At 44.5% G+C, this 25,901-nt stretch overlaps 2 pseudogenes; both read left to right on the top strand.

Annotated features, from left to right (window-relative positions):
• Positions 1 to 611: 611 nt before the first annotated feature.
• Positions 612 to 881, top strand: LOC122890339 (annotated as a pseudogene).
• A 12,630-nt stretch (positions 882 to 13,511) lies between these two features.
• Positions 13,512 to 23,103, top strand: LOC122890338 (annotated as a pseudogene).
• The last annotated feature ends 2,798 nt before the right edge of the window (positions 23,104 to 25,901 follow it).

Here is a 25,901-nt window from a genome sequence, read left to right as displayed (position 1 = left end):
GACAGGATAATTAAGAAAAAAAAAGAAAGGGCACAAATTACTAATATCAGAAATGAAAGAGAGAACATTAATACAGATCTCATGGACATTAAAAGGACAATAAAAGCATCCTATGAACAACTCTCTGCCCACATTTGATAACCTAGATAAAATGGATACATTTCTTGAAAGACACAATCTACCAAACCTCACACAAGAAGAGATAAAGTTATGTCTTTGAAAGAAATTGAATCTAAAATTAATAGCCCTCCAAAAGAGAAAGCACCAGGCCAAAAAGTGTTCAGTGATAAACTATATGAAACATTTAGATCATATCAATTTTCTAGACCATCTTCCAGAAGACCAAAGCAGAGAGAATTCTTTGTAACTCATTCTATAAGCCAGCATACCCTAAAACCAAATACCAAATACCAAAATCTGAAAGCAGACAAAGCTTCATAAGAAAATTGCAAATCATATCTCTTATGAATGTACACACATTCATTGAGAAGAATCTTCAAAAGAAAATTGTCAAATCATATCCAACAATGCATAAAAAGGGTTACATACCACAAGCAAGTGGGATTTATCCCAGGTATGCAAGGCTATTCACATTAGAAAATCAGTGAATGATGCTGGGTCTCTTTAAAGGGGCCACAAAGGAAAGGTTTAGCTTTGCTAACCAAGGTGCAGTTTGGTTTGAGATTCTTCCTGGGATCTAGGTCTTAGCTGTGTGCTTGTTCATCCCCAACATAGCCACTGTGCACATCCACAGGTTCACTAATGGGGGCAAGGAAAAAGATTGCCTATTATTCCTATCAGAGAGTATGATGGAGAGAGATAGGCACATCTCTGGAGTGAATTGTTGCTATGGGTCAAAGGGTTTGGAAAGTATTGATTAAAGAAGAATTTTCTTTTTTTAAAATTTAAATTCAATTAATCAACATTTCTGAGGGTTTTGAAGGGGCGAGGGATGGGAGGTTGGGGGATCCAGGTGGAGGGTATTAAGGAGGGCACGTATTGCATGGAGCACTGGGTGTGGTACAAAAACAATGAATTCTGTTATGCTGAAAAGAAATAAAAAAATATTCAACTGATACACACACACACACACACACACACACATATAATGTATTATTGGTTTCAGAGGTAGAGGTCAGTGTTTCATCAATCTTATATAATACCCAGTGCTCATTATATCACATGCCCTCCTTAATGTCTTTCACTCAGTTATCCCATCCTTCCACCTCCTTCCCCTCCAGCAACCCTTACTTTGTTTCCTATGACTAAGAGTCTCTTAAGCCTTGTCTCCCTCTCTGGTTTCATCTTGTTTTATTTTTTACTCTCTTCTATGATTCTCTGTTTTGTCTCTTAAATTCCATGTACCACTGAGATCATATGATAATTTTCTTTCTCTGATTGACTTACTTTGCTTAACATAATACCCTCTAGTTCCATCCACATTGTTGCAAATGCAAGATTTCGTTTTTTGGTGGCTGAGTAATATTCCATTTTGTGTGTGTATATGTGTGTGTGTGTGTGTAAAATATATATATATATAAATATATATATATCTAGATAGATATATATACACCTAGAAAGACTGAACTGTATATATACATGTGTGTGTATACAGTATACACATGTATATATACAGTATACACGTATATATACAGTTCAGTCTTTCTAAGTTGTTAGGAACTTATCCATTTCTTCTAGGTTGTCCAAGATGTTTCGCCTCTCCTTGCTTATAGTAGTCTCTTAAAATCCTTTGCATTTTTGTGGTATTCGTTGTAATAGCTCATCTTTCTTTTTTTTTCACATTTTTAAATTTAAATTCAATTAGCCAAGGTATAGTTTTTGAGGTAATGGTCAATGATTCATCAGTTGTCTATAACACCCAGGGCTGATCATCACATGTCCCCTCCTTAATACCTATCAGCTAGTTACCCCTCCCCCAATATACCCTCCTCTATTTTGTTTCCTATGATTTAGAGTCTCCCATGGTTTTTCTCCCTCTCTGATTTCTTCTCATTCAGTTTTCCCTCCCTTTCCCGTGGTCCTCCACACTATTCCTTGTGTTCCACATATGAGTGAAACCATATGATGATTGTCATTCTCTGCTTGACTTATTTTATTTAGCCTAACCCCCTCCAGTTCCATCCATGCTGATGAAAATGGTGAGTGTTCATCCCTTCTGATGGCTAAGTACTATTATATGATATGTATGTACCACATCTTCTCTATACATTCATCTGTCGAAGGACATCTCAGCTCCTTCCATAGTTCGGCTCTTGTGGACAGTGCTGCTATGAACATTGGGGTGCATGTGTCCCTTCTTTTCATTACATCAGTTTCATTGGGGTAAATACCCAGGAGCGCAATGGCTGGGTCATAGGGTAACTCTATTTTTACTTTGTGAGGAACCTCCATGCTGTTTTCCAGAATGATTGCACCAGCTTCCCTTCCCACCAACAGTGTGAGAGGGTTCCCCTTTCTCCACGTCCTCGCCAACACTTGTTGTTTCCTGTCTTGTTAATTTTAGACATTCTAACTGCTGGAGGTGGTATCTCATTGTGGTTTTGAATTCCGTGATGACATGTGATCTGGAGCATTTTTTTATGGTCTACTGGCCATTTGGATGTCTTCTTTGGAGAAGTGTCCTTCCTGTTTTCTGCCCATTTCTTGAGTGGATTCTTTGTTTCTTGGGTTTTGAGTTTGAGCAGTTCTTTGTAGAACTTGGATACCAGACCTTTATCTATAGTGCCACTTGCAAATATCTTCTCCCATTCTGTAGGTTGTCTTTTAGTTTTGTTGATTGTTTCCTTTGCTGTGCAGAAACTTTTTTTTCTTGATGATGTCCCGATAGCTCATTTTTGCTTTTGTTTCCCTAGCCTTTAGAGACATGTCTTGTAAGAAGTTGCAGTGTCCAAGGTCCAAGAGATACCTCTAGTATTTTGATATGAGGCAGGAATCAATTACCTTTCCTTCCCAATATATTTGAGTCCTCTTTCTTTGTGAGTCTAGCTAGAAGTTTGTCAATTTTATTTATCTTTCCAAAAAAGACAGCTTGTATTTTCATTGATCTTTTGTCTTTTTAGTCTCCATTGGATTTATTTCCACATTCCTTTTTGTTATTTCCTTATTTCTACTGTTATGGGGCTTTGCTTTTTTCTTTTTTTCTTCCCACTTCTTTCCCATATAAAATTAGGTTGGTTATTGGAGAGCTTTCAGATGGATTGATGAAGACCCGAATTTCCATGAAATTCCCCCTTAGAACTACTTTTGCTGCATCCCCTAAGTTTTCATAGGTCCTCTTTTTCATTAGTATCAAGGTACTTTTAAAATTTCTTTTGATTTCTTCTTTGACCATTGGTTGTTTAGTGGCATGCTGTTAAGTCTCCATATAATTATGACTGTCCATTTTCTTCTGGTGACTGATTTCTACTTTCATACCATTGTGGTTGGACAAGATTTGAAACAGAGGGTGAAGGGAGCATCAGTTTAATGGTTGGTTTCCTGGGCTTTTATTCTGAGGGAAGACCACATGTCACATGGAGACAGAGGAACATTTGGTGAGACTGGAGCTGGGGGGCAGGGTCAACCCTTATTAAAATTACTGACCATGCAGGCTGTGTATCACTGTTCACATTGTAGCCCTGATGGACTTGTACTTCCTTAGAAACCTTTTGTAGGAGGTGCAGGGTGGCCTTCTCTAACAAAAAGGTGCCATGTGGGTTCATGGCATGGTCCCAGGTCAGCAACCAGGATATATGGTAAATTGGGAGATCAGAACCCAACTTTCTTTTGGAAGTGACAGAAACGGGGCATGGTGTGCTTTGTGATAATAGCCAAGGTCCCAAATGACCCACTGGTTGTTGTTGGTAGGTGGGGTAGTGGGGCCTGTGGATCTGTCTCATCATATCCTGTAGAATTAGGGAGGCCCTTCTGTCTTTTGAGTTGTGTGGAGACAGGTAGACAGCAATTTCTGGTCAGGCACCAGGGTTGCATTGGATTGCTACCAGAGTTGCAATGTGCTCAAGCGGGGAGCCTCTCCTTCATTTCCATACAAACTGACCAGGGGTCTGTGACTAGTTCCTAACAGCAGCGTGGGGAGAGGAGGACAGTGGTGGTGCATACTTCCTAGGGTTGTGGTCAAGATTAGTCTAGAGCCCACCAAGGTCAGCCATGCCTGGCTCAGAAAGCACCCAGTCAATGTACTTGTGGACAGGGTGCCCATGGCACTTTAAAGCTGGTACCCATGCTGCTGCCTCCTACTTTTCATCATCCTCATGGTAATGAGCCTTTGCTGTTCCCTATGGTCCCCTGGGGTATTGCCCTCCTTCCATCTGGCCTTCATCGTCTGCCTTGTGCAACCCAATGTCAGGGTAGCTTTCTCAAGAGGCAGCTGTGTCAGTCCCCTGATGGAACACTTCCATGGATGCCCTGTGAGGTGAGGATGATACCGTGCCTTGGAAGGGAGCTGCAGGTTCTCAATCAGGAGATCCATGTCTTCTTTTTCAGCCTGGCCTGCCCTCCCCTCTGCCTCCTCAGGGGAGCTGTCCCCACTTCCTGAGCTGACAGTTCTGACATTAAATTCTAATATTGTTTTCTGCTTCTCCATGCCTTAGTTCCTCCATGGCATGTATTTTGAAACTCTCAGTGGGTTTTCAGCAGTCCTACAGGGCTGTCTGCTAGTGTCGTAGGGGCAGTCTTCCCTATCACCTCCCTCAGAATGTCCCTGAGCCCTGGAGCCAGCTATCCCACTGAGTGTTGAGGGACCCAACCCAGCCCATCAGGAGCCCAATGTCAGTTGTGTAGACTCATGAGTGCCAGGAGCAGTGGGCAGCTGGCATGGGCCAGGTACAAGCAGTTTCTCTTTCTCGTTCCTTTTCCCACTCTTCCCAGAGGTAGCTCAGAGCAGCCTTCATGCCCCGCATCTCGAGATCCCTTCACCTGTGCCTCCTGCATTCAGCTGGTGAGCTTAGTGGTTTCCTGTTGCTTCTGTCTCCCATACCCACACCCATGGCAGTTCTAGATCAGGGGAGGGATCATACCCTTGTCTGTACTTGATTCTCTTTCTATCCCGCACTGAGCCCACCCACCTTTTGCCTTTCCATGGATGTGCTTGGAAGCAAGCTCATCCACAGGGAACCTATTAGCCAAATGGATCCAAGTAAAGACCGCTGAGTTAATGATCCAGGATAGAGAACTTGCCTGCTCTGAAATCTGTCCCATACTCTCTGAGCATCTCATACTAAAACAGAAATAATAATAGCTTTCTGGATTATGAAGTGACACCTATCTCTACTTACACTCTCTGGAATGTATAGGTGCTGATCTTGGACAGAAAAGGACCATGGCTCCTGTGGGCTAGAATTAACAGTTAAAGAATAAGGATTCAGTGAAATTTGAATTTGAGGCATAGAGTGAATAAATATTGTTGAGAAAATACTCCCAAGTAGGGCATATGAATGTTGTGTATCAAAGTTTTTTCAAATAGATTACTGAAAGAAAAATCCTTTTTATTGTTTATTTTAATTCCAGTCGAGTTAACATACAGTATTATGTTAGTTTCAGGTTTACAATAGCGTGATTCAGTCATTCTATATACTACTTGCTCATCAAGAAAAGTGTACTCGTAGTCCCTTTCATCTGTTTCACTCATCCCTCCATCACCTCCCCTTTGGTAACCTTCAGTTTGTTTTCTATTGTTAAGAATCTGTATTTTGGTTTGTCTCTTTTTTCTTCCTTATTTATGTATGTTTGTTTCTTCAATTCTACATAAGAGTGACATCATATGGTATTGTCTTTCTCTGAGTGACTGATTTCACTTAGGATAATCCTCTCTAGATCCATCCGTGTGGCTGCAAATGGCAAGATTTTTCTTTTATGGCTGAGTAATAGCCCATTCTGTTTGTTTGTGTGTGTGTGTGTGTGCATATACATCTATCACCTCATTTATCACTTTATTAACAGAAACTTAGGGTTATTACATATTGTGATCTTATAAATAATGCTGTAAGAAACATAGGGGTGCATGTATCCTTTTGAGTTATTTTTGTATTCTTTGGGTAAATACTAGTAGTGTGATTGCTGGATCCCAGGGTAGCTATATTTTTATCGTCTTGAAGAACCTCCATTCTGTTTTCCAGAGTGGCTTCACTAGGTTGCAGGTTCCACCAACAGTGCACGAGGATTCCCCCTTTTCCACATCCTCCCAACACCTGTTGTTCCTTGTGCTGTTGATGGGAGCCATTCTGACAGTATGTGGTAATATCTCATTATACCTTTGATTTGTGTTCTTCTGAAGTTGGGTGATGGTGAACATCTTTTCATGAGATATTTGGGCATCTATATTTCTTCTTTGGAGAAATGTCTGTTCATGTCTACTGACTACTTTTTAAGTGGACTATTTGTTTTTTGGGTGCTGAGTTGTATCTATTCTATATATTTTAGACACTATCCCTTTATTGTATAGGATATTTGCAAATGTCTTCTCCCTTTTAGTAGTTTTTCTTGTGATTATTACTTCTTCATAGTTCTTCGGCTATGTGGAAACTTTCTGATAGATTCCCAGTAGTTTATTTTTGCTTTTATTTCCTTTGCCTCAGGAGACAGTGAAGAAAAGTGTTCCTTTGGCCCATGTCAAGAAATTACTGTCTGTGCCCTCTTGTAGGGTTTTTATGGTTTCAGGTCTTCAGGTCTTCCATTGAGGTTTTGAAACTGTTTTGAGTTTATTTTTTTGTATGGTATAAGAAAGCAGTCTAATTTCATTCTTTTGTGTGTAGCTGTCCAGTTTTTCCAACACTCTTTGTTGTAGAGACTGCCCTTTTCCTTTTTGAAATTCTTGCCTGCTTTGTGAAAGATTAATTGGTTACATAATTGCAGGTTTATATCTGAGCTTCTATCCTGTTCCCTTGGTTGCTGTGTGTATTTTTGCGCCAGTACCATACTTTAGGATGACTACAGCTTTGTAGTATAACTTTAAATCTGGATTTGTGTCTGCTCCAGCTTTGGTTTTCTTTCTTAACATGACATTGGCTGTTAAGTTCCTTTGGTGGTTCCATACAAATTTTTATGAGTGACTGCTTGAGTTCTTTTTGTTTAACTTTAATTCAGTGAGCCAACTTAGAGTACATCATTAGTTTCAGATGTAGTGCTCAATAATAGATCAGGTGTGTATAACACCTTGTGCCCATTGCATCATGTGCCCTCTTTAGCGCCTATCACCCAGTTAGCTCATCCCCACACACCTCCCCTCCAGCAACCCTCGTTTTGTTTCTGTAATGAAGAGTCTCTCATGGTTTTTCTCTCTGAAGACTTCCCATTCAAGTTTCCCTCCCTTCCCCTCTGATCCTCTGTGGTGTTTCTTCCATTTCACATATGGGTGAACCCATGTGCCAATTGTCTTTCTCTGATAGACTTATTCTCCTCAGCGTAATACCCTCCAGTTCCAGCCAGGTGAATGTGATGGTAAGTCTTGATCCTCTCTGATGGCTGAATGATATTGTGTTGTAGATATGAACCACATCTTCTTTATTCATTCATCTGTCTGTGGACATCTGGGCTTTTTCCATAGTTGGGCTCATGTGGATATTGCTGCGATGAACATTGGGGGGCAGGTGCCACTATTTTTCAGTCAATCTATATCTTTACAGTAAATACCAAGTATTGCAATTGCTGGGTCACAGGTAGCTAGCTCTATTTTTAAGTTCTTGAAGAAACTCAATGACATTTGGCAGAGTGGCTGTACAAGCTTGCATTCCCACTAGCAGTGTAAGAGTTCCCCTTTCACCACATCCTCTCCAACACTTGTTGTTCCCTGCCTTGTTCATTTTAGCCATGCCAGCTGTTGTAAGGTGGTATCTTTGATTTGTATTTTGTTGATGACTATTGATGTGGAGCACTTTTTCGTGTGTCTCCTGGTCACTTGTAAGTGCTATTGGTAGAAACGTATGTTCATGTTTACACCTGTGTCTTATGCTGGGATAGTCCTAGGAGCATGGAAGGTGTGATCTGCTTAGGTGTGGAGACCTTCAGAGACATTTGAATTGAGGGCTAGAGTTGAGGAGAGTATCAGCCTCAGGTTTGGCATTCAGTATGGTATGAAGTTATAAATAAGCAGAGATTGGTTCAAGATTTCATTCCAATTTCTCCTGCTCTAAATTACTCCATGGAGTTGGAAAAGGCATGATTTCTGACTGTGTTGTAGGAAGAGCCCTCCTCTTCACTCAGGTGTCCCTTTTCCCTGGGGATATGGAGCCAGGCCTCTGGGTGTGGTCCTTTAAAAAGTCAACTAAGGTTGGGGTTAGGGCCTAGAAGATGGCTGGTTCAATCAGCCAACTGTGTGGCAAGACTCTTGGAGTGCTGAGTTGAGGGTGTGGGTCAGGGTGAGTATTAGGCTCTAGGTCTGTGTCCAGCAGGCCACTGATGTGGTGGGTGGCCTTAGGTGTGCATACAGATTTCTCCTGCTCTGAATTGTTTCCAGAGTTCCAAACAGCACGGCTTCCTTCTGGGTGGCAGGCGGAGTCTTCTGGAATCGATTGGGTGTCCCCGTCCCTGTGGTTTGGTGCCAGGTCTCTGGGGACACACTCCTCCAAGCCCAACCTAGGGTCAGGTTGGGGTCAATTAGGGTCAGGTTTTAGGGTCATGGGTTAGGCTCGGATTTTAGGGTCATGGGTTAGGCTCAGGGGTTAGGGTTAGGGGTTGGGGTAAGAATAAATTTAGGGGTTTGCTAGGGTTAATTTATTGGTCTTTTAATATGAGTTGTCCATGCTTGAATAAGATATTTTCTTAGAGTATTTTACAGTGAGTAAAGTTTACTCTATAAGTCAAATTACGGAGAAGAAAAAAATGTTTTAAAGCAATACTTGAAACTATATTTCTTGACATTTATGTTTTATGGTGAAAATAATTAAAAATTGAGTTGCTCTGTCACTCATCTCACAGACAGATTCACTGGCCCTGTCTTTCTGGTGTTGGCTGAAAAGTATCTTCTCAGTGGGCATCCTTAATGGCCTGTCTGAATAGGATGCTCTCTTAGTCCTTAGCCTGCATTCCTTCCTACTATTGATCCATTGATTATATCCCACGGTCTTTGCAAGCTCCCAGGTGGGACTAGAGCTATACATTTGCACTAAGTAGATACTCCATAAATATTTATTAATTGAACAAGTATGGGTTTCTTTTTAATAAAAAATATCCACGTTTTATCAGTGAATTTTTTTACCATTACAGAATATATTTGGAGAAATCTAGTGCTCCATGAGTACACATGTGTCAAGGCTTTGGTTTTCTTGTGTCCTGTGTCATGCTTCCCTGAGCTGGCTGGAGTACTCCTGACCCGTGTATGAAGCTCAGCTTCAAACCTTAGGGGTGAGTTCTGTGAAGGCGTTGGGAGTATTTGGGGGTCTTGTCCTGCTGGACACCACTGTGTTATCTGGGGCCAGATGTGATGTGAGCACCCCCTCTTTCCCTAGCTTTTCCCATCCAGCTCTACCCTCTGTCAAAATCTGGATTTCCCACTAACTGTGCCTTTGCAGACAAACTCTGAGATGGGCTATGCTTGGGACCCACTGACATCACAGAGTCTCGTTATAACCAGTGTCAAGGTCTTCTGTGGCACTGACATGAACTTTGTTCCCAGAATATGCCCCATGAAGAGTCCCATGAGAGTCTGGGAGTCCAGGAAAGATAAATGGGTGATTGTGGCTCTAGGTAAAGCCACTCTAGGGGATCCTGCTGGAGGCCACCTCACGTCTCAGTCTGGCTCTTTCACTGATTTCCAGTATGGCCTAGGAAAGTCATTTCAACTGAACTTCAGGCTCATCATTTCTAAAATAAGGAACTGTTTTTAAGTTAATCAATTCATTCAGGACTGTGGAATGAACTCATAGGAAGCTCTGGGCAGTCTCCAAGATGGATTCTACCTCAGGGTTCTGACTCCCATCCTCCTTGATCCTATTGAGTTCCCCATTGGACAAAATGGCTGCACCATAGAAATTTCCCAGGGCAACGTTGGACTAGCAAGAGTCTTCAGGGTGTGCCCCCATGCCATCTGATGTGGCTGAGGGGCCATGAGCACTTTTGAACCCAAACCAAGGTTTTGGCTGTGTGGTCTTACTTGCACGAAAATGACAGTGCCTGGATCGGGCCTTCACTGCAAGAGCGGAGCCGGCTTAGTGAGGACCTGGCCCAGGACGCTAGCCCCATGACACTGTGAGGGGACTGTGAGTCCACAGTGAAGTCATGCACTGCAACAAGTGATTCTACATCAGGATGGATGATGCAAGGTATAGTTTGGCAGCAGACATGACAAAAAAAATCTAAATGACAGAATAGTATGTAGTTAAATGTACTCTATACTATGGAAGTGGTGGGAAAAGTGCACGATGTGGTCAGAAAGGGGAATGTAAGTTCCAGGAAGCAGGTTGAAGTAATCAGGGGGTAGGGGATGTCTCATGGAGGAAGGAACCAGGAGACCTGTCACTAGTTCCACAGTGTAGAATCAGGATGTGCACTCTGCCTGACCCACGACCGCCGGGGGGATTGGGGGCATCCTAGTTCCAGAGGTTCTACAGACTGCAAATGGGCCTGAGCAGAGCCTCGGTGGTAGGTCTCCTTGGTTTCTGGGTATGGCTCTTTCTCAGCTTCTGGAGGCTATTGATTCTCCTTTTGCTTTCCTCTATAGCAGCACTATTTCTTGGGTTCAGTGCTGGTAGTTGACACGAATTCTTTCTGAAAAGAAGTGGAACAGAAGTCATCCTTGTTGCCTAAGTAGACCTGAATATATTCAATAATCATAGCCATTTCCCAGGCCCTTTGGCCTTCATCTGCTGGCCGACTCTGAGATTTTTGAAGACATCTTCTACTTTTAACAGGTTGAAAGAATTGGTTCGGTTTTTAAAAAAATCAACAAAGTCACACGTTTCATGATCTATAAAATGACCTAGAAACATTGAATGAACAAGGTTTGACTGGATGAAGGAAGAATTGGCTTTTAGTGGGGTTTGTGCCAGTGTTTACTCACTCTTGCCCCCGTGTGGCCACTTTCCAGATAGCATGGGGCCAAATGTTCCAATTTAGCAGATCCAAGGGAAAATTAAGATAGAAGGTTGGTCCCTGAATTCCTTAGTTACTAAAAAGCATCCTCTAATTTGTGAGCGGTATTCTACATAGAGTATATCTTAATTAGATAGTAGGGTTAGGTCAGGGTTAAGTTGCATACCGTAACTATGGGCAGCTTGTTGTATGTCAATCTTACCTGCCCAAAGAGATTTAAAAAAATAAAATAAAATGGGAGAGGATATAGTCACCACAGCACAGCGCACATTACCTGTCCCAGGAGATAGGTAACTAAACGTAATTATTGTTTCATCTTAGCTGAGGACCAGGAGCTGGTCCTACAGGTACTGGGCAAGCAGTATCTGTGGCCAGCTGCTCATCTTCCCCCAACACGCCACCCAGCTCAGCACATCCTCTGCTATGCTCAAGGTCAGCAAACAGATGATCCAGTGCAAGTGTGACTCTCTTCAGGCATGTCTTGCTTCTGACAGGTAGAGAAGTGGGCCAGCTCACATACACATGACATGTTCTTTTGGTTCCTTGCTATCTGCCTCCTCTTTCTGTCACCCTGGTCCTGAACCTTTTGCTCCTGTGAGAACTTGGTTTGCAGAGCCCTTCTGTTAACATTTCAAAATGTAGACCTGTGTTTCCTCTGTTCCCTGTCCTTGGGTCAGAGATGAATGTGGGAAAAGTTATCATACTTTGAAAGCAATGAAAAGAAATGTCAAGTGTGCTCTGCTCCTGACACCTCAGACTTGAAAGCAATGGTCAACTACATATTTTGTGTTCTACACAATCAGTTTTAGGGACTCATAGATGCATGTGAAGTGAAACTGTAGTAAAAAAAATCTCATTACTGAATTTTTGCCTTGCAGAATACAGTTTAGGGACATCGCCCCTCACCGTCCCTGTCATTTCCAACCTGGCTAGTGCCCGGTCACACTGACACGTGTGGCCACACAAGGGCACAACCGTGACATCCTCCTGGAGCACTCCCGGACCCCTACCACTCTGTCTGGCCAACCCTGCACACCCCCCAGTCCTCCTGAGTGTCCCCTGTCATGGCACTTGTCACACAAGGCTGTCATTTGTTATCTCTCGGTCTGTCTTTTCTGCTTAGAGTAGATATTTCTCATAGATGCCTGGCTGGATGACAGGTGGATGAATTGTTTTGGGATCAATGTCTTAGAACAGGATGTGTCCTTTAAAACCCTGATGGGTAGGGAGAGTCTCTGTCCCTCTACGTGCCCCCAGACTTGGTGGAACATAGTGTCCAGGACAGGGGATGGGGGAGTCCTCCCAGATGAAGTTTGCTCTGTGAAGGTTGATTCCTTTTGAGATCATTATGGCCACTGCATGGCTGTTCCTGTGAGACAGACAGCATGCTACTCCATTGTATTCTCCTTGCACACTGTGGCTAACAAAGAGGAAACACACGCTCACACTCACAAGTTCACATTTACACCTCCGTTTCTGAGCATCACTACCATGTACACTACAGTGAATTCCTATTGGGCTGCAGACCTGTAGATGTGCAATTCAAGGTGTAAATAGAGGAGGATGGAGATGGAGTTCTGGCTAAAAGGATGGCAGTCCTTGCCTCTGGGGTGAAGAAATTAGATTTTACCCAGAAGGTGCTATGTTCTACTCAAAGAAATGACATGATCCTTGGATCTTGGAGAACAGAGATCGGCACAGATTTTTCTGTGAAGTCTTCTGTAAAGATTTTCTGTTAGGTGTTTCAGTCCATGTGGTGTCTCTGACAATGACTCCACTCTTGAAGTGTGGCTTGAAAGCAGCCACAGACCATCCATAACTAATATTCCCACCACACTTGACTGACAGAATACAGGGGGAGATCCCATTTGTTCCGTGGGTGGTAGTTTCCCACACCCAAGATCTGCAACATGATGGAGGATGGGGGAGAGGGCTGTTCTTTCCAGTGGCAGAGTGGGAGTACACTGGGAGCTATCCTGCCTGACCCTGGTCCTTCCACTTGAAAGGAAAAAAAAAATAATAGTGAGATTGGCAACAATTAAGGCCTCAGGAATTCCCCCCGCATATCTCTGGAGACCTTGAGCTTCTGACAAGATGTTTGTCTGTGGTTGAATTCCATGTAGTTATTGAGTATGTTCCCATTGCCTGGTGGGTATAACTTGTGGGTTATATACCATACAGATAGTCATCTTGTTCAGAACAAGCCTATGAACACATTTAGGGTTTTCCTGAGTTAGGGGAGGATCTAGCATTTGTGGACTTTAGGACGAGTCTGATTCAGCCCTTAGTAATGTTATGGAGCGCCTGGCTTCCTGGGTCCTCTGTGACACTGGCCCAGGCCTGGCCTGGGCCACTTTTGCAGTTGTGATGGAAAAGCCCCTGGCCTGGGTGGTCTACCCCATGCTTGGCTGGCAGATTGAGACCTGAGGTTCCTCTCACCTCATTGGCTGGGACCAGGTCACATGAGCATGGACGAGCCAATCCCTGGAGACAGGGATGGAACCGTGAAGATTGGCACAGGTTGTTATGAACTCTGTTGTAATGACTTTTCTAATGGCAGTGGTGGCAAGATCTTCTGGGATGCGTCTGTTAATAAAATGAACATTAATTTCTGATAATAAGTGTGTCCAAGGTGCTGGCTTAGCACCTAGCACCTCCATCCCAGCACCTCGATTATTGTATCGATTACTATTCTGTAGAGACCATGGCTGAGAATGAGCAGGGTGGATGGAAACTGGTCTGGAGTGTACACGGGAAGGGTATGTGTGTGTAAGGGATTGGGGATAATAGCTCTGGCCAGGCTGTATCTCCAGTTTACCTAGGTTCGAGAAGGTGTGGGGAATCCATAGTGTTTACTGTCCGTCATTTTGCAGAGGAAGAATATGCCTTTTGCATGGAGTATGGTGAGACTTGTTCCAAGCATTCTCTAGTTGGTACAGAAGTCGGGGAGAGCAGCACCCTCCCATCTGCTAGGATAGGTGTGAGAGGCTGAGTGCTCTCAAGGAGGTGTCTGGCTTTTGCAGGGCTCACTGTGAATCTGCACACAGTACTGATGAGGACAGTTCACGGTTTTGTTCTGAGGATGGAGTATTGGAAGAAGGCGGTGTCTGTGTAATCCTGGGAAGGGGACAGATCTGGAGTTCACTGTAGAGTTATTTCGTGGGAGTGGTGGTGATCTGCAGCATCCGCTTCATAAGATTTCTGCCCTTTACTGAATTCTGGGTGTGGTTTCTGTGACTTTGTCCTAATGGCTGGGATTTCCAAGGATGGGATTTTTGGGCTTCTCTGTAAGAGTTGGTCCATCAGGAGTGGGCAAGATCCATTCTGCTCCTGAGGAGTGTGTCTCTAGTGGCTGGAGTGTGTATTACAAGCCTAGAGGTCAATGCTGAGGTGGTTACAGTGGTCAGCAGGCTATTATGGTTGATGATTTTTATGGGTGAATCCCATAGAATGAGATGGTAGATCTTATTGTTAGGGATCCTCATTAAGTGTCCATAAATGGTGCTTTCTCTGAGTTTCATATTCAATATCTTTTTATTGCTCTAATAGCGCTCCTTGCACTTGGTATTTCCATAGCAGTGCCCTACAACATTGCCTGCATCTTACCCATGTGTGATGAGATTTTGAGAAAGGAAAATGTTGTCAGTGCTTCCTCAAATTATACACTGAAACAGCCAAAGAGTAAAATTTTATTTTTGACATGAAGTAGGAAGTATCCTGCTGTGATTCTTAGTTTGAACCAAGGGAGGAACCCTCCTTTGGTACTGGTAATGAGTACCATAGGCTTTCCTAGGGAAGATTATCAGATTCTATTGGAAACTTGGTCTTTGTTATTGTGGAGGAATCAGGAGTTCACTAATTATTTGTCTCCTGTTTCATTTTCCATGAACATTTCCCCGGTATTTCATTTCACACTTTTGCCCTTGTGAAATCATCCCAGCTTTGGCACCAGATCACCCTTCTATGCCAAGGGTATGTTTGAGCCAAGAAAAAGTTGGTTCTGGGTGACTGGGATACTCTAGGACAAGAATGCTGTCAGTAGGGAGTTACTGGGATCCTAAATTCCAAACCAGCTCCTGATACCCAGATGAATGATATTTCAGATTTAGAAACTTCAGATAGAAATTTTGTGTCCATGATGACAACTGAAGACAATGTGCCATCCCTAAACCTAATCTTAACCCCTAACTTTAACTCTGAAACCTAAACTGACCTTAAAGCCCAAACTGGAAACCCTGAATCCCAAACCTGAAATCGAAACTGGAGTCTGGAATCTGAACGTGAGCCCTGGATCCAAGCCATGAACCATGAACTCAAGCCCTAAACCAGAACTCTGGGTCATGAATCCTGAACCCAAATCCCAACATGAACCCAAACCCCAAATTTGACCTTGAACTTAATCTCAGAAGCCCTGAACCATAAGCCTAAAGCCCTAAACTCTAACTGTTCCCTTGCACTGACTATAAATCCTCACTCTGACCCTAAACCCAAAGCCTGATCTGGAACTCTGACTGAAATCTGAACCTGAACCCAAATTCAAACCCTTCACACACTTTGTTTATCCATTCACCATTGATGGATATTTGCAGTTTCTACCTTTCGATTCTTGTGAACATTGTTTGGGTTGGGGGCTGGATTGGGGTCAGGGCCAGGCTTGAGATCATGTTAAGTTCAGAGTGTGGTTCTGCATCAAGGCCAGGGACATGTTCCAAGTCACTGTATGGGTCAGAGACTGTTGTCATTCCATATTGTTTCCAATTCATTGTTCCTTAACTATTTGGAGGGAAGTTGGGGGATATTGGGCTCCATGCAGCTTGAATTTCCAGAATGAAATGGCTTCAGCTGGAACCCAGGCAGGAACAGGTGCTTCCATTGAAGGGTGAGCTCCCTTAGTCCTGCACTGCCTCCCCCACCTGCAGAGGGTGCAGGACCCCAGCTCCTGCCCTGAGCCGGCCCGCACAGCCGCAGCTGGGACAGGAGTCTGGCCTCCTCATGACCTGCTGTGGAGACTTCTGGAGGATGTAGAGCCACTCTCAACCCTGACGGGACAAGCTGTGGAGGATGTGGTTCCACATCTACACTGACAGAACCCACTGTGGGGGACCTAGGGCTACGTCCACACTGACAAAGTCCAGCCTCTTCAGGACCAGCCACTGGAGGTGAAGGCAAGGAGAAGCCACCCGAGTGGGAACTGGCGATGGGGTGCGTGATCTCAGGACCTCACAAGGAAGGGTGTGCTGTGTAGACACAGGCTTCTGTGGTTTTGTGTGTGGGGACATGGCCTCCAGCAGTGCTGTGTGTGGAGCTGTGGAGTCTCCCCTTTCTGGGCTCTGATGTGCGCCCTGGGTCCCGCATCTGTGTTTGTGTGCATGCATGAGGATTTGGTCCCTGGGGCTCCTCAAACAGTCTGCAGTCAGGGAGTGGATGCTTGCCTTGGTGCTTGTGCTCTCCTGGCCTTGGCCCTGCAGGGTCCTTCCCATGTCCACACCCATTTCAGGGTTGTTCTGGAGTCTGGAAGTTTGGGAGCGATAGTGGGGACTCTGTCGATGGCTTTGGGGAGAGCAGGTATTTTCACAGTATAGGTTCTTCCCTGAGCACAGAGTGTCTTCCCATCTCTGTGGGTCTCCCTCCATGTCTATCATCAGTGTCTCATGGCTGTCAGAAGACAGGTCTGTCACTTCTTTGGTTCAGGGGACTCCTAGGTATCTTGTTCTTTTGGATGCAGTAGTAAATAAGATTGTTCTCAGTAGTCTCTTTATGATGGTTCCTTCAGAGCACGTAGAAATGCAAGTGATTTGTGTATATTGATTTTGTTCCTTGAAAGTATCTTTAATTTATTAGCTCTGTTCACTTTAAACTCAAACTGCCAGTTACTTGACCAGCAAAATGGGTTTATTTGGGAAGAGCAGAGAATGGCAATCTCGGATGAGCAAGCTATGGTCACATCGCAGGCAAGTGTAAGAAACAAAGGAGAGGAACATCATTTCATGGAGAAGGAGGAAGAAGTTGGGAGGGGGCTTGGAAGGAAAGTCCCCTGGAGAAAGGGGTTCAGGGTGATGAAGGATTCTCACTGGCCAAGCTGTGGGAATGGGGAACTCTCCGGCTTCCCCTGTGGGGCCTGGAATAGATGAGTCTCCCCTGTGGGGGATTGTAACGTGGGTCTGTAATGGGCACTGAGTGCCAGGGACCCCCTTCCAGCCTCCCCTTCTGGTGTCCCCAGTCCACTTTACTGAGGTTTCCCTTTCATGCTTTTTTACAGTTCTAGCCAGGTTGTCGTGGAGCATTGTGGGGAATTGAAATTCCAAATCCCACTGCTTCTACTGCACCCAGGACACTGGGGCCCCTGATTTAATCCTCCCACGAGTCTCTTGCTAAAACGTGGCCTCCTCCAATGGTTAGTGGTCTCTCCATGGTGGGTGAACTGGATCTGACAGGGCTTGGCCTCCATCCCGAAGTCTGATGTCCTCTCTGCCTCTGTGATGTGTCGATGTGGATGTCTGGAAGTCATTTACTCTGCAGAGATTTCAAATCTGCACCAATTTGTTACAGCAGAACAAATATGTTTTATCCTCACACTCCCCAGCTGTCATTTCTTTACCACATTTGCCACTTCACATGGGCTACTTCCATGCATTTTTACCCCAAACAGGGACACTGGCCCATGGAACCACCATGTTACCCCAAGTGAGGAAATCATGATGGTTCCCACATTTGAACCCAGACCACAGGCCCACTTCAGCTGTCACCACTAAAATGTCTTCCAGTTTCCAGCTTCTGGAACTTCTTCCAGGACTTTCCCTTCTTTGGGTAATGTTTATGGATTTAAGGAGCACAGAGGGCTCCAATCGAGTGATGTTTCTATATGGCTAATGTCACTGGGGCTGTTTTCACTGTCCATCCACGTAGTGACATGCATCAGTCCTTCATTCACTTTTTTAGGGTGACTAAATATAAGAACATAAGAACATCCCATGGTTGTACATCATTCTACAGAACTTTTTCATTCTCTCTGAGGGAGACTGTATGAGTGAAGCACAAGTTCCCCATTACCCTTTTCCCTTGGCACCTGTTGCCACATCCAGCTTTGTGTCCCAGACACCTCATCCAAGAGGAATCATACAGTATCTGCCCTTCCGTGACTGGCTGATTTCGCTCTGCGTAATGACTTCCGGGTTCAATCCGTGTTGTAGCCTGTGTCGAACTCCCTTCGTTTTTAAGCCTGAATCATGTTCCATTGTATATAACCACACTTTGTTTCTCCATTCATCTGTCAGTCGACACTTGCGTTGCTTCCACCTTTTGGCTGTTTGAGAAATGCTGCTCTGAATAAGGGTATATCTAGTTTCAATTTTAGGGGGGCATATAGGCTGCAGTGGAATTCCGTGTTTAATATTTTCAAGAACTACCATATTTTTATCCCACAAATGAATCATTTTACATCATTCCTTCATAGGGCAGAAGAAGATTGTCATTTATGGGTCTACCTCATTTTGTTTGTCTTTTTCCCCATGGATGGACATTTGCACAGTTTCTGGTTTTTGCCTATTGTGAACGCTGCTGCTATGAATATTCTTGTACATTTTTGTTTCTTTGTTTGTTTGAACCAGTGTTTTCAATTTTGGGGGTATATATCTAGGAGTACAATTGTTCAACCATATGATAGTTCTATTTTGATCTATTTGAGTAAATGCCAAACTATTTTATATGTAGACTGTATCATTTTCCACAACAGAAGCTTAAGGGTTTCAGTTTCTGAACATTCTTTTGTTATTTTTAGTTTTCTTGATCATAGTGATTCTACTTGTGTAAAAGGACATCTAACTGTTTAAATCTTCCTTTCCATAAAGACTAATGATGTTTAACATCTATTCACGTGCCATTCACCATTTGTATGATTTCTCTGGAAGAGGGTCTATCCAAGTCCTTCGTCCATTTTAAAAATGGGGTTGTCTTTTTGTTGAGAAGTTGTAAAAGCACTTTACATATTCTGGGTAACAGACTCTTATTAGATTAATAATGTGCAAATATTTCCTTCCATTCTGGGGGCTGTCTTTTCACTTTCTGGATAGTATCTTGTGATGTACAAAGATTGTTAATCTTTTTTACATTTCATTTTTAAGTGAGAGAGAGTGTGAGAATGGACAGGGAGAGGGAGAAGGAAAGAGAATCTTAAGCAGGCCCCACAGTCAGTGTGGAGCCTGGTGTGGGCCTCAATCTCATGACCCCGAGATCATGTTCTGAGCCAAAATTGAGAGTTGGACTGTTAACCAAATTAGCCACCCAGGCACCCAGGACAGATTTTCAACTTTGAGGATATTATTTTATCTATTTTTTTCTTTCCCTTCTTATGCTTTGGTGTCACATCTAAAAGCATTGCTAAATCCAAGCTTATAAAGACTGATCCCCATTTGTTTCTTCTAGAGTTTATCATTTTACCTCTTACATTTAAAGCTTTAACTTATTTTGAGTTAATATTTATATATGGTGTGAGGTAAGGGTCCAGTTCCATTCCTCTGTATATGTATAGGCAATTGTCTAGCACCTTTTGTTGAAAAGACCATTCTGTCCCCCCAGTGTAATGTTGTCCACTCTTGTCAAAATTCAGAGGACCATAGATGAAGGGGTTTATTTCTGGGCTCTCAGTTAAATCCCACTGATCTATATGCATACTTTAAAATTTTTAAATTTTAGGGGTGCCTGGGTGGCTCAGTGGGTTAAAGCCTCTGCCTTCAGCTTGGGTCATGATCTCAGGGTCCTGGGATCGAGCCCCACATTGGGCTCTCTGCTCAGTGGGGAGCCTGCTTCCTCCTCTCTCTCTGCCTGCCTCTCTGCCTACCTGTGGTCTCTGTCTGTTCAAACAAAATTTTTAAAATTTAAATTCAATCAATTAACATAGCATGTATTATTTCATTGTGTATGCATACCTTTGCGACAGTATCACAATGTTTTATTTGCTGTTGCTTTACATTGGAAGTATGATCTTTCACTTTTCATTTTCTTTTTCAAGATGGTTTGGGCTATCTTGTGGTCTCTTAAAATTCCATATGACTGTTATGTTTAGCTTGTGCAATTCTTCCCAAAGGCCTTTGTGAAATTTCTTGGGAACACGTTGAATTTCCACATTACACTGTGTACTGTTGCCATCTTACCAATAGTACGTCTTTTCATCACCACGGGGTTTCCTCAGATTTATTTAGGTTTCCCTTACTTTCTTTCAGCCATGTTTTGTAATTTTCAGTGTACAAGACATACACCTTGATTACATCTACTCCCAAGTGTTTTGTCAATGTTGATGTTCCCTAAAATGAAATTGTTTCTTAACTTCTTTTTTGGATGATTCGTTGCTAGTGTATACAAATAAGAGACATTTTTGTGTCTTGATATTTTGTCCTGTAACTTTGCAGAATTAGGGAACTGGTTGTAATAATTTCTGTTGATTCTTTAGGAAGTTCTCTATATAAATGATGCCATCTCTGGTCTCTGAATTGACCTAGTTCTACTGTTCCCTTTCACATGTGGATTCCATATTTCTTGCCTCACTGTTTTGGGTAGAACTTTCAGTACAATACTGAGCAAGGACTGAAAGCCAGCATGATGGACTTGTGATTCAGAGTAGAGCTGTCAGTCCTCAAATTGAGCATGGTGTTTAATTAGGGTTAGGGTGGGGCTAGGGGTTAGGGTGAGGGTCTACCAGTCCTTTGCTATACAGAGCCCTTTCCTCAGAGTGATCTTTTCAGAACATAATTTTGAGCCTCTCTGTGATCCACTCCCCAGCTGCCCGTCCTCTCCAGCCTCATATCTCCCACCATATCCCCCAACTCCATGGGCCTCCCAGGTATATGGTCATCCCACATGTGCCTCGGGCCTGACTCCAAGCCTTTACATTCTCTCTGCCCTCTGCCAGGAACACTCCTCTCTCCCCACTTCATGTCTGGTTTGATCCCTCATTGACTGGACCTGGACTTACCCTGGTGACCTGACCTGTGGCTGGTGGGTGTGTGAGGCCTTGTCCCCTATTTAAATGTAGTGCCTACTTTCCCTGGGTGAGCGAATTACTAACCTGCCAAGTATGGGGCATGCACAGGGAAGTAGCCTTAGTGCTTGTGTGAAAAAAAAAAAAAATCAGTCTCAGGGTGCCTGGATGGCTCAGTCGTTGAGCATATGCCTTTGGCTCAGGTCATGATCCCAGGGTCCTGGGATCTAACCCCAGGATGTCAGGCTCCCTGCACAGTGGGGAGCATGCTTCTCCCTCTTCCACTCCCCCTGCTTATGTTCCCTCTCTATTTGTCTCTCTCTCTGTCAAATAAATAAATAAAACCTTAAAAAATTTGTCTAGAGGGGCACAACACCATTGCCACAATGGGGAAGCTGCAGTCTCCACAGATCTTCCCCTCAAAGAGACAAGATTTAAAACTTCTTGGGGCCAGGGAGATGGAGACCTGGACCTGGAAGCTTACTCTGTTGAATTAACAGCTGGAACCCAAGCAAGCCCCCTCTTCTTCCATCGGTCCTCATTCAATTCCCTGCCCATGGGCTGGACCTGATTCCTGATCTGGGGGAGTTTGAGGGTGAACGTCTTCTAGGAATAGCAGTGTTTGATTGATGGACCTTGTCAGCAAGAGGCCGAGTAGCCTTCAAGGGAGGACCCTATAGGAGGTAGAGATCACTCTGTGGGGGCCAGCGACAGCCTACTCAAACTAAAGTGGGGCAGGTGGCCAGCTCTGCTGATTCTATTCATCTGTAGGCTATAGAAAGGAGGGCTGTGTCCAAATGTGCTCCACTCCTGGTTGGAGGGCACAGGACCTCCAGGGGGTTGGCCAGGGGAGGGCACCCACAGGGTTTGCCTCAGAGCTCAGCACAGGGGGCATGTTCCTGGCTGCAGCATGCTGACTATGGGGTTGTTTCTTGCCTCTGAAGCCTCAGGCTCCCCTTTGTATGATGGGGTGCTAATGGCCCCCATCTGGGAACAGAAGATAGGGAGGTCTCATGAGCAGACTTTCTCTGGATAGACTGGGAGAGTGGCTGTTGCTTAAAGCAACTTAGGGCCTGTCCCCTTGAAGAAGGTGAACACGTGGGGCACTTGGGTCTCTCAGTGGGTTAACCTTCTGCCTTTGGTTTAGGTCATGATCCCAGGGTCCTGGGATTGAGCCCTGCAATTGGCTCTCTGCTCAGCAGGGGGCCTGATTCCCCCTCTTTCCACTCTGCCTTCCTCTCTGCCTACGTGTGATCTGTCAAATAAATAAAATCTTAAAAAAAAAAAAAGGTGCACACGTCCATGACCCCCAATTCTGGGGTCCTGCTTCGAGCCTCTGACAGTAACCCTCCTCCTGGCTTGCCCCTTGTCCCTGTAGATAGGTTGTCTTCCTTCAGTTATTCCTGCAGAGGGCAGAGAAGCCCATCATAATGGGGCACATGGTCACCTACTAGGTCTTTATCCACAAGCGTGCTGCTGGGTCCGTGTGCCACCCAGGAAGGCTGGAGGGTGGTGGTCCTCAAGGTCTCCAGCACCCTGCACTGGTAGGATATGTCCCTGCAGTGCATGGTGATGATCAGCCTCTTCTGTGAGCAGCACTTCCTCCATGAGGTGGACAACCTGGTGTGTGCGGATGTGGAAATGAAGTTCTGCAACCATGTGGGCATGGAGATCCTGTCCCCCCTCTTTGGCACCCTGCACCTCAGTTTCTACTGGGTGGCTTGTGAAGACTTCAGCTACCAGTACTGGCCACAGTCCCAGGCTGTGGGACTGTGTCTCATCCTTAGGGGCCAGAGTGACGTTTACTACATGGGGGCCTTTTTTGGGGAGATTGGTAGTGGAGGTTCACCAACTGACCTTGGCCTGTCATCAGGCAATGGGGGGTTGACCTGGACAATGGGATCGAGGCTGAGCGGTGTGATGAGAGCCACTTGAACAGGTACCTGCTGGTCCACAAGCCCAGCAAGGTGCTATCCCTGGAGAACCTGTGGGACCCACGGCACCTCAGCTGCCCTCCCCACCCCCTTCATGAAGAAGCTGAGATTCCCACCATGCCCAGGAATCATCAGGACATCCAGGAATCATGAGGGGCTGTTCCTGTCTCCATCGGGGGTGCTGTCCTGAGCAGAGCTGTCAGACCAGTTTCCTACTTCTGTCCCCTTGAGGGAGACCGTGGAGCCCAGCACTGCCCACGGGCATGTCTAGGGCCCCCAGCTGCACCCGCAAACAGGAGGACTGCCTGGAGACACAGGGTCCTTTCCTTGGGGTCACTAATTTTCATAACTTCTGGGTCATTTGGAGCTGTGACGGCTCCAGCTTTATGTCGGATGTTTTTCCCGTGTCAGTGCTGAGCAGCCATCTTTAAAAAGAACAACTGAGGGAAAAGTTTTCTTCCTGGTTCTAGGAAAACACAACCTGGTGGGGCTGAGAGTGCTCCTGCAGCAGCCTGGAGCCAGGATGACCTCTGGTTGGGTCTTCCCTCCCAGTCCGTGCACCTTGCCATGGCCATGGGGCTTCAGGGTATGGGGTGCGCTGAGCCACCTCTCAGACCTCCAGTCCTCTGACCACTGGAGACCATGGCCATGGCCCCTAGCTCAGCCTCCAGGAACACGGAGCCCTCTGAGTTATGTACTGTTTCTGCCTTGGATTTATTTTTTATTTTTAAAGTTAATTTAATTTTTAAAATTTAAATTCATTAGCCAACATATAATACATCAGTAGATTTTAACACAGTGTTTAGTGATTCATTAGTTGCCTATAACACCAAGTGATCATCACAACATGTCCCCTCCTTAATATCTGTCACCTAGCTACCCCATCCTGCCACGCCCCTCCCATCTGTCACCCTTAGTTTTCTTCTTGCAGTCCAGAGTCTCTCATGGTTTGTCTCCCTCTCTGATTTCATCCTGTTCAGTTTTCCCTCCCTTCCCCCGTGGTCCTGCACTCTATTCCTTACATTCCATGTATGAGTGAAACCATATGATAATTGTCTATCTATACTTGACTTATTTCACTCAGCATAATCCCCTCCAGATCCATCCATGTCGATGCAAATGGTCGGTATTCGTCCTTTCTGATGGCTGAGTAATACTCCATTGTATATATGGACCACATCTTCTTTATCCATTCATCTGTTGAAGAACATCTAGGCTCTTTCCACAATTTGGCTATTATGGACATTGCTGCTATGAGCATGGGGGTGCAGGTTGCCCTTCTTTTCACTACATCATATCATTGGGGTAAATACCCAGGAGTGCAATTGCTGGGTTGTAGGCAGCTCTATTTTCAACTTCTTGAGGAACCTCCACACTGTTTTCCAGAGTGACTGTACCCGCTTTCATTCCCACCAACAGTTTAGGAAGGTTCCCTTTTCTCCACATCCTTGCCAACACTTGTTGTTTCCTGTCTTGTTAATTTCAGCCATTTTAACTGGTATAAGGTGGTATCTCATTATGATTTTGATTTGTATTTCCCTAATGTCGAGGAATGGTGAGCACTACTTTATGTGTCAGTTGGCCATCTGGATGTCTTCTTAGGAGAAACGTCTGTTCATGTCTTTGTCCTATTTCTTGATTAGTTTATCGTTCTGTGGGTATTGAGTTACCTAATTTCCTTCTAGATTTTGTATACTAGCCCTTTATCTGATATGTCATTTGAAAATATCTTCTCTTATTCTGTTTGCTGTCTTTTCATTTTGTTGACTATTTCCTTTGCTATGCAAGAGCGTTCTATCTTGATGAAATCCCAACAGTTTATTTTTACTTTTGTTTCCTTTGCCTTTGGAGACGTGTCTAGCAAGAAGTTGCTGTGTCTGAGGTCAAAGAGTTGCTGCCTCTGTTCTCCGCAAGGATTTGGGTGAATTCCTGTCTCACCTTGAGGTCTTTCATCCATTTGGAATCTATTTTTGTGTATCGTATAAGGAAATGGTCCAGTTTCACTCTTCTTCATGTGGTTGTCCTATGTTCCTAGCACCATTTATTGAAGAGACTGTCTTTTTTCCATTAGACATTCTTTCCTGCTTTGTTGAAGATTCATTGGCCATAAAGTTGAGGGTCCATTTCTGCATTCTCTATTCTGCCACATGGGTCTATGTGCCTGTTTTTGTGCCAGTACCATACTGTCTTGATGGGCACTGCTTTGTAATAGAGCTTATGGTCACCTGCTTTTGTTTTAAATGGTTATTTCTGTGCTGGCATTTGTGAAATGTGGGCACTCACTCAGTCTGGATGCACATCCTGTTGAGATTCCTCAGTGCCCACTGGTGGGTCTGCACTAGTGCCCTCATCTGCCTGCACTGCATCTTAGCAAGCATTCACTGAGTGCCTACTGTGAGCTCAGTCACCAACAAGGGTCAGAGCAGGAGAATGAGAACTAAGACACAGGATCCCTGCCCTCCTGCGTTGGCTCTGTTCTCCTGACTCACCCTGTCCTCCTGACTCACTTCTTTCCTACTGTGATGTAATTGACATACAACTGATAAGCATGATTCAGAGTACAATTTAGTGGAAATAAGTACATTCACCATTCTGTACCTGCTACCTCCATCCATCACCACCACTTCTTCATTATCCCAAACCGAACCTCTACCCATAAGACCTGAATCCCCCATTCAACAATCCCCTGCCCCAATGCCCAGAAGCTTCTTGCAACTCTATGAGTTGGAGTGCTCTCTGTCCCTCACAAGTAGGGTCCTCCAGTATCAGTCCTTTAGGGACTGGCTTATTTCGCATAGCACAATGGCCTCAAGCTCTGTCCCCATGACCCTGGACCTGACACACTTTTCCCCAGAGGAATGTTTCAGCTCTTTCCTGTCTAAGCTGAGCCTCCTCAGTCCCCTTTGCTCCCCTCATGTTCTTCCTCAGCCTGAAGATGATCCCAATCAATC

This window comes from Neovison vison, chromosome 11 (assembly GCF_020171115.1).
Source record: "Neovison vison isolate M4711 chromosome 11, ASM_NN_V1, whole genome shotgun sequence".
Taxonomy (NCBI): Eukaryota; Metazoa; Chordata; class Mammalia; order Carnivora; family Mustelidae; genus Neogale; species Neogale vison.
Note: the sequence above shows the minus strand (reverse complement) of the source record. Positions and strands in the feature narration are given on the sequence as shown.